The sequence below is a fragment of the Erpetoichthys calabaricus genome, chromosome 15 (genome assembly GCF_900747795.2).
Source record: "Erpetoichthys calabaricus chromosome 15, fErpCal1.3, whole genome shotgun sequence".
Taxonomy (NCBI): Eukaryota; Metazoa; Chordata; class Cladistia; order Polypteriformes; family Polypteridae; genus Erpetoichthys; species Erpetoichthys calabaricus.
This window is the reverse complement of record NC_041408.2, coordinates 3,241,490-3,256,510: the sequence shown is the minus strand read 5'-3', so window position 1 is coordinate 3,256,510 and position 15,021 is coordinate 3,241,490. Positions and strand designations below refer to the sequence as shown.

Below are 15,021 nucleotides of genomic sequence, written 5' to 3'. Positions count from 1 at the left end.
CGACTTTTAAAGACTATGCCACCGAAGAAACCCTTTTGTGGAGACACCCGAAGCTGCCCATTGGCAAAGTACTCCCGGGGGATGCTGGGATTTGTGGTCCATTGAAGTTGTGCTGCTACAAATTGCTCAAAGGAAAGAAAGAATGCAGATGAAGTTAGATCAGATGCTTTCAAGGGTTCTAGAAGTTCCTTTGTAACTTTGGTTGGTCCTTTTATAGCTCGTCGTAGTTCCTTTTGAGCAAAATTAAAAACTTCAAATCCTCATTTCTTTTTCCAGAGCTCAGGAAGGGTAGCCAAGCTAACCACTAAACCATTGTGCAGCCTGTATTGTTTTTAACAGTCTCGTAATGAGTAGACTTGTCCTTTTTCTTCTTTGTCCCTTTTCATAATGAGCCTTAAAACCCAGTGACTGGTCTTAGGTGCTGCTCATCTGGTTTGTCCCTTGTTCTGACTTGTTTCTTCACAAGCAAATTAAAGGTTGGGGAACCGTCCCCGTATAATGTGGTGGAGTCGAGCTTTCTGTCACGACTGCTCCCACGGTCAAAAAGTTCAAAATAACCAGTTGACAAAATAAACGGTTTTGACGGGTCTTTTATATATCATTGGGCGGAAAGAAACAAACACAGGAAGTTGTGGTGGCGAGGGGAGTAAGAGACGGAGGTGACGTCATTCTTTGGAGACCGGAGATGAGGAAAACGGAAGAGGACCGGAAGTGAAGTCCTCTCAGGAGGACGAAAGGGACATCAGAGTTTGTACGCGGAAGTGGAGTCCTCTCGGACCCGATGCAGGTTTTTATTCTTCTTGTTTCCTGATGAGGAAGAGAGAGAGGCATTAATACTTTATTTCCCCCGTCTCGTTTCCTTTCGCGCTTTCTCGGGTCCGTGCATGACACCCTGTAATCTTCCCTTGTTCAGGACCTCCACTCCAAAGTCACTTTTTACCCAAATAGCCCAGTGCACCTTTTTCTTCCCCATTACTTCTTTCTTTGACTTTGTCTGAATTTCTTGCTTTTTCTCTCCTCCGTTGCCCACTGGCAATAATTCAGCGATTTAATGGGCAGATAGTGCTGGGCTCCATTTATGTTGACCACTTTCAAACTGTTTTGTTTTCTTGTCTGTTTAAACAAATCTTTGTGTCCTAATTCAGTATTTGGGAATTTTTGGAAATTGAATGCTTGCGTTTTACCGGAGGACTGGTCACCGTGTCATGCGCCATACAAATAATAAACCGAGCCCTCAAAACGCATGCAAGTCGAGTCGTTGTTCGTTAAAGACCGTATGGTGGTTGCCCAGCCATTAAAAACGCACACCGCTGCTTTTGTCTGCCACCTGCGTCAAAAAATGAAACTGAGCTGAGCTGTGGGAACTGCACGGGCAAAGCAGGTACTTTCCACACCAATTTAAAACTTGTGGGGGGTTTATTTTTAGTAATAGAAAGAAAGAAAAGTGTTTCTCAAACCCCAATACTCATTTAGTGCCTTTCTTTTGATTGAGACTGGGGGTGGCTGACACATATTGAGATGCATCCTGACAAACTGATAAAAAATAAGATTTGCTGAGATTTAAATTTTTGAATGTTGATTGATGAAAGCGCCCACACTTTTATGTTACTAGTGATGTATGAGAGACTTAGTTTTATACTTTTTAGTACACTTTTTAAGTTAAGCGTATTTTTTAAAAAGTATTTTTTTTTATATGATATATCTATAATACATTGTGGTCTATGGCCGGCAGTTTATCCCGGCCAAGACCCCCAAGCCGCCAGATGGAACTGGATGGAGATGCCCCGAATTCCAGCAGGGCATCATGGACTATGGAGTTTTAATACACAGCCCTGCTGGATAACGTCAGGGCCACCAGGGGATGCTGCAGGGAGGCACAGAGACGTTTATTTTCCATACAGCCCGGAAGTACATCCCAGTCACATGGTTGGAAGAAATAAAGTGCTTCCGGGCCGACGAAGAAAAGGAGTTTTCACCTGACCCGGAAGTGCTGGGTAATCACATGAGCTGAGGGATCAGAAGCACTTCCGGGTCATGGACTATAAAAGACTGTGGGAGATCCCAGACGGGCGAGCTGAGTCGGGTGGCAGGGTGACAGTGCGTCTGGGAGTGTGGAGGATTGATTATTGATGGAGTATTGTTTGATTAATAGGAGTATTGTGGAGTGGAGGGTGCTTTGTGCACTTTATTATTGGAATAAAGTCAATTGTTGGACTTTTGCCTGGTGTCTGGCATTTGATCCGAGGGTTCAAGGGAGCGATAGCGCCCCCTATCTGTCACAACACATTATTTATATATATATATATATATATATATATATATATATAAAATAATATAGACAATAATATTTTATTTATTTATTATAAACTTTTTAGTCTTGGGTTTATTTTAGTATAATTTTTGTAATCAATATTTTAACACTTTAATATTTCTATCCATTACTAGCGCCATCTATTGAACTATTCTTCATATAAAAATTGAATTTCTTAATTAACATGGATTAATTGATCAATTAGTAAAACTTGATTCATGTATTGTCATCAGAAGTGAGTAAGTGTGCAAAATTTCAAGTCATTTGGACAATAGGAGGTTGGTTAAATATCGATTACAAGATTTGTATCAGACAACAAACGGGAAATTAAAAGAAGTGTGGTAATAAAAATACAGAGGGAATGTATTATAAATAAGTTGTAGATTAAATGGGCTTTGCCATTTATAGTGTGTGTGGTGGGGGGGGGGGGGGGGGGGGGGGGGGGTGTGTGTGTTATTAAAATCCCCTCTAGGTTAAGGGCAGCATCCTCACCACAAGAACACCAGGGTTTGAGTCTTGGTTGTCCCCTGCATTGAATTCTGCATGTTTTCCCGATTTCAGTGTCCCATAATCCAAAGACTCCGAGGTTAGGTGGATTGATGTTGCTAAACTGGGACCCCCTGTGTGTGTGTGTGTGTGTGTGTGTGTCCTGTTTGGGGATTGTTCCTGCCTTGCACCCGATCCTTGCAAATAGAGAGGCTCCGGCATCCCCACCACTCTTCCCAGAATAAGTGGGTTTAGGAAATGGAAGAATTGGCCTATAGGTTAAATAAGCCTTACCAAAGGTGAGAAAATAAAACTCGGAACTCCACATAACATTCACATTTTGTTTGCTTTATAGACCCTTTTCTCCAAAGCGACTTATAAAACACTTCAGCCTAATCGAGTGAAATCACAGGGCCCACTCACTCACACAGTCAATGCTCACTTTCTAAGAGGGCCAATTTTGACGTCACCCGCTAACCCAATATTCCCGTTTTTGATGCTGCTGGAGCAAAGCCCACAAAGACACTGTAAGCACGCACACATGGATAACAGCTGGGCACGGGATGAGTCCGTTTGTTTGTCCTTTGTTGAGTTACGTGGTGATTTGTTTATTTTAGTGGGAATTCAGTCCGCCTTCTTTCTCTCAATCGGCACATCACACATAGAGAAGCATCTGAGACGCCGCTAAAATGTAAATCATTAGGAGCTTGGATATATACTGTAACTATATAAAATATAACTCAAATCCTATTACATGTCCCCCCCCCCCCCCCATAACCTCAATAAAGTAATCCAAAAATAATTCATAAATGACAATCCTCAAACATTTCGATTGAAAACCTGATGATAATGCTGAATTAAAAAAATAAATAAAAATAAAATGCACAAACCCCTCGGGAAAACAGGTGACGTCCACTTCTCCTGCCGTGTCTGGTGATGGTGCAAAACGTGAAACGGTGCGCCACAGAGACAAACATCTCCAAAAACGAATGAGACAAAGATCAGACTCCAATAAGGTCCTGAAATTGTTATCCACCAGGATGAGCAGCTCGTGTGTGTGTGTGTGTGTGTGTGTGTGTGTGTGTGCGTGTGTTTGTTGTACGCTGATTAAGAGAAAGTGTAAGAAGTTGATGGGGTGAAAAATAACCAGGAGATGGTTAAGTGAGGTTAGAGGCATCTTGAGAGGAGCCAGGTCAGTAACAATAGAGGAAGATGTTGGGAGCCTACGCAGACAGAGTGTTGCCGCACTCACCACGCACTGGACCACCTGGATTGGGACCCGAGTGCAGCGGGTGACACCTCCACTCTACACTGAAGAATGTGTGTGAGGTTTTTTACGGTGGCTGGAGTGCCAATCCTGCCACCAACCAATCCCAAGTTTTCCCTGTAAATTGGAGGGGTGGATGCAGATTATCAATGCAGTTGCAGGTTAAGGGTCTCGCTCAAGGGCTCAACAGAGTAGAGTCGCTTCTGGTGATTGCAGGAGTTGAACCGGCCATCGTAGATCTCTAACAGTAGAAGCAAAATGGAAATCTGAGTCGAAGGCAGAAAGGAGTCCCAAAACACCGAAGCAGAGCCCAAGGCCAGGAGCTACTTGGTTGAACTAACTGAGCCAAACTATTGTTAGAATTATTTTTTAGAGAATTTTAGCCGAGTGGTAAGGTACAATGTGGCCGCCACTGTAATCACATTTTCACATCCTGCGATGTGATCGATGCAGCGATCGAGGTCAAAAGACAAACCCGTCGAGTCACGGAAACAAATAACATGCCAGTAAAACAAAAATGGAACTCGTCCAAAATAAATGGAAATCGGAAAAGCTTCAGAACAGAGTCTGCACTGTAAAAAATAACTCAAAATGCAGTATATATGTAAAAATTGTAATAATGATAATAGCCTGATGAAGATTATGGGCTGCTTGTTACTTAGTGGCACAGGCCCCACCAACATCGGTAAATTTGAAATTTCATCTTGTGGACGATTGAAAGGACACTGGAAACGTCAAGGAAGCGTTGAGGTGTCAGCCCCTTTTAATCCAAACGTGATTAAATTCAAAGAAATGGCACAGACAGAGGAAATTAAATAATTTTTTACTTGACTTCTTACTGAGAATCGACGGGTCGTCAGTGCTGTTCGCAGTTCGAGTCCAATATGAGACGTCATTCTCTGGGGCATCTGTTCTTTTCTAGCCTTCCTGCCACTAGGGGTGTAATCGGTTGCATTCCATGGACATCCTCTTGCCGCTGTGGGTGTCGGAAGAGAATGATTTCCGCACTGTGGTCTGAAAAAAGGCCTGGAAGGTGATCATCCGGCGCACAAACGTGACGCCGTTTTTGTCCGTTTTGATTTGGCCTTCCGTAAACGCAGACGTAAAGTTTTCAAGCACCGAGAACGAATCTTTTATAAATGTGAAGATGTCGTGTCTCATGCAGTAGTGTAGACGACGAAAACAGAACTTTTGTGATGTCGTCTGTGCTGTGGTGAAAGCCCTGCTCTACCTTCTCCTCCTCAGCCAAAGGGTGCAGCACCTTACAGCCCTTGGCAGGAGTCCCATTCTGTATTTTCTTATTCTCGTTTATAACTTTTACTAGCCATGTGCGCCCAACTACGTTGCGCATGTTAAAGTTGTCTGTGAAGGGCTCCCTGTTTAAACACGGCTGCCAGTCGTGAACTGGGCCCTTCGTCGCACAGCATTATGATTTTTTATAAGAGAAACAAAATTACAAAAGAAAACACTTGGACATTGATTCGATAGGAACGGCCTACTCGGAATCACTGTCCGAATAGTAATTATGTGGTGGTGGAGGAGCATTTCTGCTTCTCTCCGTTCACAGTCCGTCTCATATTCACGACGCTGTTGTTTCCTCTCACGATCTCTTCTCAACCTTTCTCCAATCTCGCAGGTTGTTTTGTGGCAATCCAAAGAGTAAGGCAATATACACGGAGCAATGGTTATAAAAGGGGGACACATAGGTATCCAGGCTCTTTAAAGCATAAATAGGGATCACTTCACTGACATGTGAGCAAGCCACGGTACAACTGTGAGACGCGCAGCACTCACCGGCTACAACGTAACAATAATAATTTCCGGAACGTGCTGTTGCGTTGTCATTCATTTTACCCACTGTCTTTCTTTCATTCATATGTTACGTAGGCACGTACCTTTTATCTTCGGCAATCTCATTCTCTAACCAGGCCTCAGGAGCTAACCAGCGTAACACTGTCCACCACCTCTTTCATTATTCTGGCACATTGTTGACATCCGTGAGTAGCAACAACATACTAAACTGGAAGGTGGTCTATGCATGCGTGGAATTCGCGGACAAACAAAGATCAAGATCCAAATGAAGATTATATATAAAGATTAATTTAAAGCACAACAATTTGTTTAGTTTGAATGTCTGTGTTTTGAGGTGTGCCTGGAGTACTACAGTAAACCTGGAGGAGATTCTTAATGCAATGTCTATGTTTTAGCTGTCTCTCTACTGCCATCTAGTGCTGCTTCTTCTAATTCATTCACGGACAAACAAAGATCAAGATCCAAATGAAGATTATATATAGAGATAAGAGCGGTTGTACATCGTCTGTGTGTGTGTTTGTGTTTTTCTTAGGTGCCGTTTGTAATTCTTGTGCTTTCAGTGTTTCAATTTATTTTGATTTGCTCCACAAACCTCACACTTGGCTGGTTAACCATGCGTGACCAGCAGAAAAAAATGTGGTATTTTGTGTGTTTGATGATTTGAAAATGTCATTCTGGAAGGAAAACAAGTGCAGTGAAAACCGCGCTTTACATTTTATCCACATTAGTGTGAACTAAAGGCCAATTCAGACGGAGTTAGTTTGACAGCAGGAGGGTGGGGTAAAGTCTTTGTTACCGAAGGATGTCTGTAATTTTAGTCCCATTTAAATCGCTTGTGTCAGTAGCTTTTCACGGGCTGCCTGTTATTGTCTCGGTAAAAATGAGAGACCTTTACCGTCTGTAAAAAGTCCATAACACAAAATCGGGAGTGGTCTCCCCTAGACTTTCACATATGCTCCGATATGGGGATGGATATTCTGAGGAGTAGACTCAAGAGAGGAGAGGAAAGCTGTTGTTTACTTCCAGTATCAGAAATCCCGAAATGCTGGTACGATATCGTACGGTTTGAAAGTTCAGGTTTTTCAGTACCTGTACACCGCATGGCACTCGTTCCATACCAGAACTCATTTTTGCTTTCTTCATTTTAATAAAACTACACGTGAGTAAGTCACTGCAACACAATGGCATTTAACAAGTCACAGACCTGCAGTCCATGTATGCGAGTGGACCGCACAGTGTGGGGTAAATTCAGACGCCATTCTGAACAAAAGGAAAAAAATCGGGAGTGGTCTCCCCTAGACGTTCACGTATACTCAGATATGGGGATGGATATTTGAGGAGTAAACCGCAAGACGAGGATTATATTTTTATATTTTGTACATTAAAGGACCATCAACAAGAAATGAAATTAATAAAATATTGAACAATTATTATACAAGTAAAGTTGAATAAATCGGACTTGGCAGCTGCATGACTAAAAAGGTAAAGTACCACTTCCGGTTAGCGGAAATAGCCCAAAAGTTGATAGAAATCAACGTTTTGTACCTAATTGTTGTGTGCAAAATTTGGTTGACTCAAGTGAAAGTGTACTCGGGTTATCGTGTTTACGTACACATAAACATAATTCCAAGAATGGTATTTTCGGACTCGGGAAGTCTAAAACATCGAGATTCATCAAATCTCTACATCAAATTTTAGGACGAGTACAAATACTTAGTATACGAGAAAGTAAAAACAACCACACGTTAAACTAGTCCCGTGCGAATTAACATGCCGGTAACATTGCATCATTTACAGTGCATCCGGAAAGTATTCCCAGCGCTTCATCACTTTTTCCACATTTTGTTATGTTACAGCCTTATTCCAAAATGGATTAAATTCATTTTTTTCCTCAGAATTCTACACACAACACCCCATAATGACAACGTGAAAAAAGTTTATTTGAGGTTTTTGCAAATTTATTAAAAATAAAAAAAATTGAGAAAGCTCATGTCCATAAGTATTCACAGCCTTTGCCATGAAGCTCCAAATTGAGCTCAGGTGCCTCCTGTTTCCCCTGATCATCCTTGAGATGTTTCTGCAGCTTCATTGGAGTCCACCTGTGGTAAATTCAGTTGACTGGACATGATTTGGAAAGGCACACACCTGTCTATAGAAGGTCCCACAGTTGACAGTTCATGTCAGAGCACAAACCAAGCATTAAGTCAAAGGAATTGTCTGTAGACCTCCGAGACAGGATTGTCTCGAGGCACAAATCTGGGGAAGGTTACAGAAACATTCTGCTGCTTTTGAAGGTCCCAATGAGCACAGTGGCCTCCGTCATCCGTAAGTGGAAGAAGTTCGAAACCACCAGGACTCTTCCTAGAGCTGGCCGGCCATCTAAACTGAGTGATCAGGGGAGAAGGGCCTTAGTCAGGGAGGTGACCAAGAACCCGATGGTCACTCTGTCAGAGCTCCAGAGGTCCTCTGTGGAGAGAGGAGAACCTTCCAGAAGGACAACCATCTCTGCAGCAATCCACCAATCGGGCCTGTATGATAGAGTGGCCAGACGGAAGCCACTCCTTAGTAAAAGGCACATGGCAGCCCACCTGGAGTTTGCCAAAAGGCACCTGAAGGACTCTCAGACCATGAGAAAGAAAATTCTCTGGTCTGATGAGACAAAGATTGAACTCTTCAGTGTGAATGGCAGGCGTCACGTTTAGAGGAAACCAGGCAACGCTCATCACCAGGCCAATACCATCCCTACAGTGAAGCATGGTGGTGGCAGCATCATGCTGTGGGGATGTTTTTCAGTGGCAGGGACTGGGAGACTAGTCAGGATAAAGGGAAAGATGACTGCAGCAATGTACAGAGACATCCTGGATGAAAACCTGCTCCAGAGCGCTCTTGACCTCAGACTGGGGCGACGGTTCATCTTTCAGCAGGACAACGACCCTAAGCACACAGCCAAGATATCAAAGGAGTGGCTTCAGGACAACTCTGTGAATGTCCTTGAGTGGCCCAGCCAGAGTCCAGACTTGAATCCGATGGAACATCTCTGGAGAGATCTTAAAATGGCTGTGCACCGACGCTTCCCGTCCAACCTGATGGAGCTTGAGAGGTGCTGCAAAGAGGAATGGGCCAAACTGGCCAAGGATAGGTGTGCCAAGCTTGTGGCATCATATTCAACAAGACTTGAGGCTAGAATTGCTGCCAAAGGTGCATTGACAAAGTATTGAGCAAAGGCTGTGAATACTTATGGACATGGGATTTCTCAGTTTTTTTATTTTTAATAAATTTGCAAACACCTCAAGTAAACTTTTTTCACGTTGCCATTATGGGGTGTTGTGTGTAGAATTCTGAGGAAAAAAATGAATTCATTTTGGAATAAGGCTGTAACATAACAAAATGTGGAAAAAGTGATGAAGCGCTGGGAATACTTTCCGGATGCACTGTAAGTGCTATGAATGGAACTAAAGATACAGCAGTCCTCTCTGGTGGTAATAATTAGCTTACCCAGTGTAGGAAGTGGGCAAAAAGAACCGTCGGTGTACTTCTTGTTCTGCACGCTTAATAACTGGGGGTGTTGTATCCTCTTGGAGGTCCCTCAATGTGCTTATTTACACAATTTATATAGGAAAACGAGTCGGTGTAGGGCTGTCCCCCTTGGAGGGTTTAAATGGACGTATTGTTCTTGGGGTTACTAATGAGGTCCAAACTGATGGTATGCATACATTAACTAAAGAGATTGGGCTAATGCTGCTACAGAGTAAAGCACTGCCGGTAAATCACGGACTTTACAGCGCTAATCCTGTCTGAATGAGGCTGAAGAACGAGTTTGGGTCTACAATGGCCCTCCGTTAAGCTGCATCACTGGTAGCCTCGCAGCATCGCAGCATACTGAAGATATGAACGCCGTCACAATGACAGCAGGTTACTTGAGCACAAGCAGATAGGCACGTTATGCAAATCTCATGTATTGAACTTCTCTAAAGGCACCAAACCACTTTTGTTCTCCTGATGTTAATATCGAACTGCATTGTTCCCCTTTTTTTTTCCCATATTGAGTTCCTCCTTGAGCAAAAATAAACACCAAGCACAAACACAGAGCAGTGTTAAGCAACAAGGCACTATTTATGCCATGCTTGGGGTGGGGAGCCGGGCAGAACCACGTTACTTGTCTTATTGTTAAACCGCTGCTGTTCCAGAATGTGTACACTTTAACAGAATGCTAGATTTAGAAATCCGTTGGTGGACTCGCCTCACAGGCCTAGAGATGATTCATTGAAGGTCCGGTTTTGTTAAAAAGGCCTTGTAGAGCAGATCCGGTGATCCTTGTCAACATAAAAAGAAATGGCAAGCACCCTTCTAATGAATGCAGTGCCGCGTTTCCCCTAAAAGATTTACATTAGTGGGTGACCCTTAGGGTCCCCCCTCTCTGGTAAAGAGGTACGACTGATGATCTCGTTAATAGAGAACAGGCCATTCAGCCCAACAAAGCTCGCCAGTCCTCTCCACCGAATTCTTGTATAATAAAACCTCAAGTCGAGTTTTTAAAGTCCCTAAAGCCCTCCTGTCCACCAGACTACTTGGTCACTTATTCCATGTGTATGTCCTTCTCTGTAGAAGGAAAAACTTGCTAATGTTTGGGTGAAATTTTTCCTTCACAAGTTTCCAATTGTGTTTTCCCGATGAACTCCTTTTAAAGTCGTCGTCTCAATCCAGCTCGTTGGATCCTCATTGGTGGGGACCTGAGTGGCTGGACCAGGCCAAGGGTTTCGCCCAGGTAACGCCTGGCTGTGGCAGATAGAGGGTCATTTCCGGAGGGTGGGACTGGACTGTGCGTCTGCCTGGGGGGTTGCCAACCGGGATCCCGAGGTGTTTCATCATGTGGTGAGTGCGGCAACTTGCTGTACCAGTGCATGCTGCCCGACTTGACTTGACTTGACTTGATTCTACTGGACTGATTCCCTTCGTAATTGTAAACACCTCAATCAGGTTTCCTCTTCGTCTTCTTAGGACAGTTAAGTGGTAGTGACAATAATGCGATTATGGCAATAAGTAACTTAAGAAGGTAAAAAAAATCTTTTTACAACGAAGCATACATGTTTATTTTATTGATTTTTTTTTTTATATTTAAACCATATACCCAGAAAGAAAACCCCTCCCATTTTCTGTTTTATTCTAATAACTGGAAGGTCGGAGCATTGCTCCCTTCGTGCTATCAGTTAAATTATTGTAAGAGGCTGTGAATTTGGGGGATACATCTGCTTTGATGGAGTATTGTTGCCTAAAGGCCGTGTCTGATTTAGGTCTCGAAACGAGTCACAGCAAGGTTTAAATGGAAGGGGTGATGCCTTTAGAGACCACAGTTGCTAAAATATTACCACTTCTCAGTTGCTGCATCACTTTTATCCAGCGATTTTTATTTTTTCTTTCCCTCTTCCCTTTTTTTCAGTCTCAAACTGATCTTTGTGAGTCGGTGGAAGTCATGCCGTGCTAAGTGTGTGATGTACCCATGATTCGGTCCAATCGGCTCACCCAGACAAGCCCTTAAGTCATACGAGTGCTCAGTTAGAAGCACAGTACATATAATACAGCTATGAGGAATAAGGAATTCAAGTGTTTAGGGCCTCAGACGGGAGAAGCTCATCTGTCTGATGTCTCGTGTTTGACGTGCCCCAACAGAATGAGGGTCGGAGAGAAAAATGGGGCCAGGATTGTGGTTCAACTCGCCATGCTTGGAAAGCATTTGCTTAGCACGGACTCTTTCAGGCTGCACGGTATTTGAATGTACGAGAAACTGGTGAACTTGCAGTACTTGATGTGAAACTGTGTGCTGGGAAGTTGTGACGGAGCCAGATAATCCGACATTCCTCTGGTGGCGAGATCAGAAACGCCAGTCGTCCGGTTTGAGATCTCCTCCACTTAGAAGTTGTCTAATGTGCTGCCATCTTTAAGTGACTCTCGGCACACATCTAATTGCAATATTGCTTCCTAGTTTTCACACTGATTCAGTGTCTTACATTACACTGCAAATGTAACACAAAGATATATTGGCAGACAATCAACATAAAGATCGCCGGAAAAAGAACGGGAGCATCGAGCGAAAGTGTGGAAACACACAATATAGACCTCTCGGTAGTAGTGTCCCCCCTCCTTCGAAAACTGATAGCAATCTGATGTGAGAACAAACTGATAGCAATCTGATGTGAGAACACGCACAAGCAAATAGAAAACGTATCCTTGCCTCAGGGGGGCGGGGGGGGGGGGTGTAATCGTACCAGGAATATGCAATAAAATTGTTCTTCCCTGATCCCTTTTGTTGTCACGTTTGAACCTAGGAAAGCATGGGGTATGTATGTATGTGTGTGTGCGTATGTATGTCAAAACTCAGATGAAGAATTCAATAAGCTTTAGGCTTTTATTTTCCAGTAATGCTTTGTGCCTCATCACCTCCATTGTAAATTGGTAATTTGAGCAAGATGTATAAAATTTTTTTTAATTTATAGAAAACAACGAAACACAATTTTCAACGCCAAATGCACAAATACCATGTCTGTGAAGAAATAACAATAATAAAAAAACAAACCAAACTTCTCCTTTACTAGTCTGTTTCCGCCGTGGAGCTCTGTCCTTTTTGGGGATTCAGTTTCGTAAATGAATGCCGACCTTTGTTGCCTCTATCCTTTAAATAGCCCCCAGGGCAGAAGGAGCCAAGACTTGTGCAGAAGTGATGGAGAAGCTTGTCATGGGACTCATCGCCTGGTCTTTAGGCCTAAATGAAGAAGGTGCTGGCAGCCTCGCTTCCTCAGGCGCTGATGTCCGTATGCATACCATGTTGATGATCCCAATGCACTTTTTTTTTTTTTTTATGGGACAACAGAAATTCAAACAGCCCCTGGGGCCTGAAGGGGTGGGATTTCTGGTCTTGCAGCGGACGTCCCACCCCAGTGTTAAAGCTTGTCGTGGGTCTCGTCATCTGGGCTGTGGGTCCTTGCGAGTGAAAATACAAATTCACCAACAGAAAATCACATTTCCGGTTTCGTTTTCTGTGCACAGTTTCATCCATCCATCCATCCATCCTCTTCCGCTTATCCGAGGTCGGGTCGCGGGGGCAGCAGCTTGAGCAGAGATGCCCAGACTTCCCTCTCCCCGGCCACTTCTTCTAGCTCTTCCAGGAGAATCCCGAGGCGTTCCCAGGCCAGCCGGGAGACATAGTCCCCCTAGCGTGTCCTGGGTCTTCCCCGGGGCCTCCTCCCGGTTAGACGTGCCCGGAACACCTCACCAGGGAGGCGTCCAGGAGGCATCCTGATCAGATGCCCGAGCCACCTCATCTGACTCCTCTCGATGCGGAGGAGCAGCGGCTCTACTCTGAGCCCCTCCCAGATGACTGAGCTTCTCACCCTATCTTTAAGGGAGAGCCCAGACACCCTGCGGAGGAAACTCATTTCAGCCGCTTGTATTTGCGATCTCGTTCTTTCGGTCACTACCCATAGCTCATGACCATAGGTGAGGGTAGGAACATAGATCGACCGGTAAATTGAGAGCTTTGCCTTATGGCTCAGCTCGTTTTTCACCACGACAGACCGATGCAGAGCCCGCATTACTGTGGATGCCGCACCGATCCGCCTGTCGATCTCACGCTCCATTCTTCCCTCACTCATGAACAAGACCCTGAGATACTTGAAGTCCTCCACTTGGGGCAGGATCTCGCTCCCAACCCTGAGAGGGCACTCCACCCTTTTCCGGCTGAGGACCATGGTCTCGGATTTGGAGGTGCCGATTCCCATCCCAGCCGCTTCACACGTTTGTCAAGTTTTATTATTAGAATCTATTTTTATGTTTAAGCGTGTTTACAGTAATTTTTAGCATGCCCAAAATTGTAAGAAGAATTTCAACCTGTGTAGCCAGATGGACTGGTTGATCGCCCACTCCTACCTCTAACGATGTCGTGTTGTAATGTTTGCCAACTTTGCTTGTGACACTCAATGGCTTTTGGGTAGCTCTTTGCCGATTGTGTAGGATGCAGCGGATAGAACTGAAACCACACAGGCTGAGTTTCCCCGTCCTTCTTATGGACTCTGGCCTCCTCCTCGGGAGACTCTAACCTGTCCACGTGTGAATGATGGCTGGCGTCGGTTGACTTTCACAATTGCTGTGTTTCCTTTTCTTCTGTCCACGAGAGGACCTCTGGCTTCATCAAACCCAAAATGAAGACATGACTGGGAGGTCTTATTTCAGAGCAGAACGTCCAGTTGAACATTAGAACAATCTGGACGAGATCATCCCATTCAGCCCAACAAAGCTCACCAGTCCTACCCACTTATTTCTTCCAAAAACACATCAAGTCGAGTTTTGAAAGGTCCCTAAAGTCTTGCTGTCTACCACACTACTTGGTCGCTTAGTCTGTCATTTTGTGCGAAATTTACCCTTCACAAGTTTCCAACTGTGTCCCTGTGTTCTTGATGAACTCATTTTAAAGTCACCGTCTCGATCCACTGGACTAATTCCCTTAATAATTTTAAACACTTGAGTCAGGTCTCCTCTTCATCTTCTTTTACTTAAACTGTAAAGGCTCAGCTCTTTTTTTAATCTTTCCTCATAACTCAACCCCTGTAGCCCTGAATCCGCCTAGTCGCTCTTCTCTGGACCTTTCTGTAGTGCTGTTATGTCCTTTTTTTGTAGCCAGAAAACCAAAACTGCAGCCAGGACTCCAGATGAGGCCTCACCAGTGTGTTATAAGGCTTGAGCAGACCCTCCTGTGACTTGTACTCCACCCATCAAGGCGCTATATAACCAGACACTCTGTTTGCCTTCTTAATGGCTTCTGAACACTGTCGGGAAGTCGATAGCTTAGAGTCCACTTTGACTCCTAAATCCTTCTCATAAGGTGTACTCTTGATTTTCAGACCCCCATTGTGTATTTAAACCTCACATTTTTACTTCCTATGTGTAATTCTTTACATTTACTGACATTAAACTTCATCTGTCACAAATCTGTCCAAGTCCTTCTGTGATGATATAATGGATTCCAGATTAGCTGCTAATCCACCTGTCTTGGTATCATCTGCAAACTTGAAAGTTTGTTTTAACCGCTCTGTGAATTTTCCTTATTTCATATGTTCCCATCATGCATTACTCCAAACTGTGCTTCTATTCACAT

General features: G+C 43.9%; 1 protein-coding gene across 1 annotated transcript in view; it reads left to right on the top strand.

The window, feature by feature from the left end:
- The window catches only part of dusp10 (dual specificity phosphatase 10), a 40,820-nt gene that overhangs the window by 16,957 nt on the left and 8,842 nt on the right, over nucleotides 1-15,021 (top strand). The gene's annotated exons all lie outside the window — the stretch shown is intronic.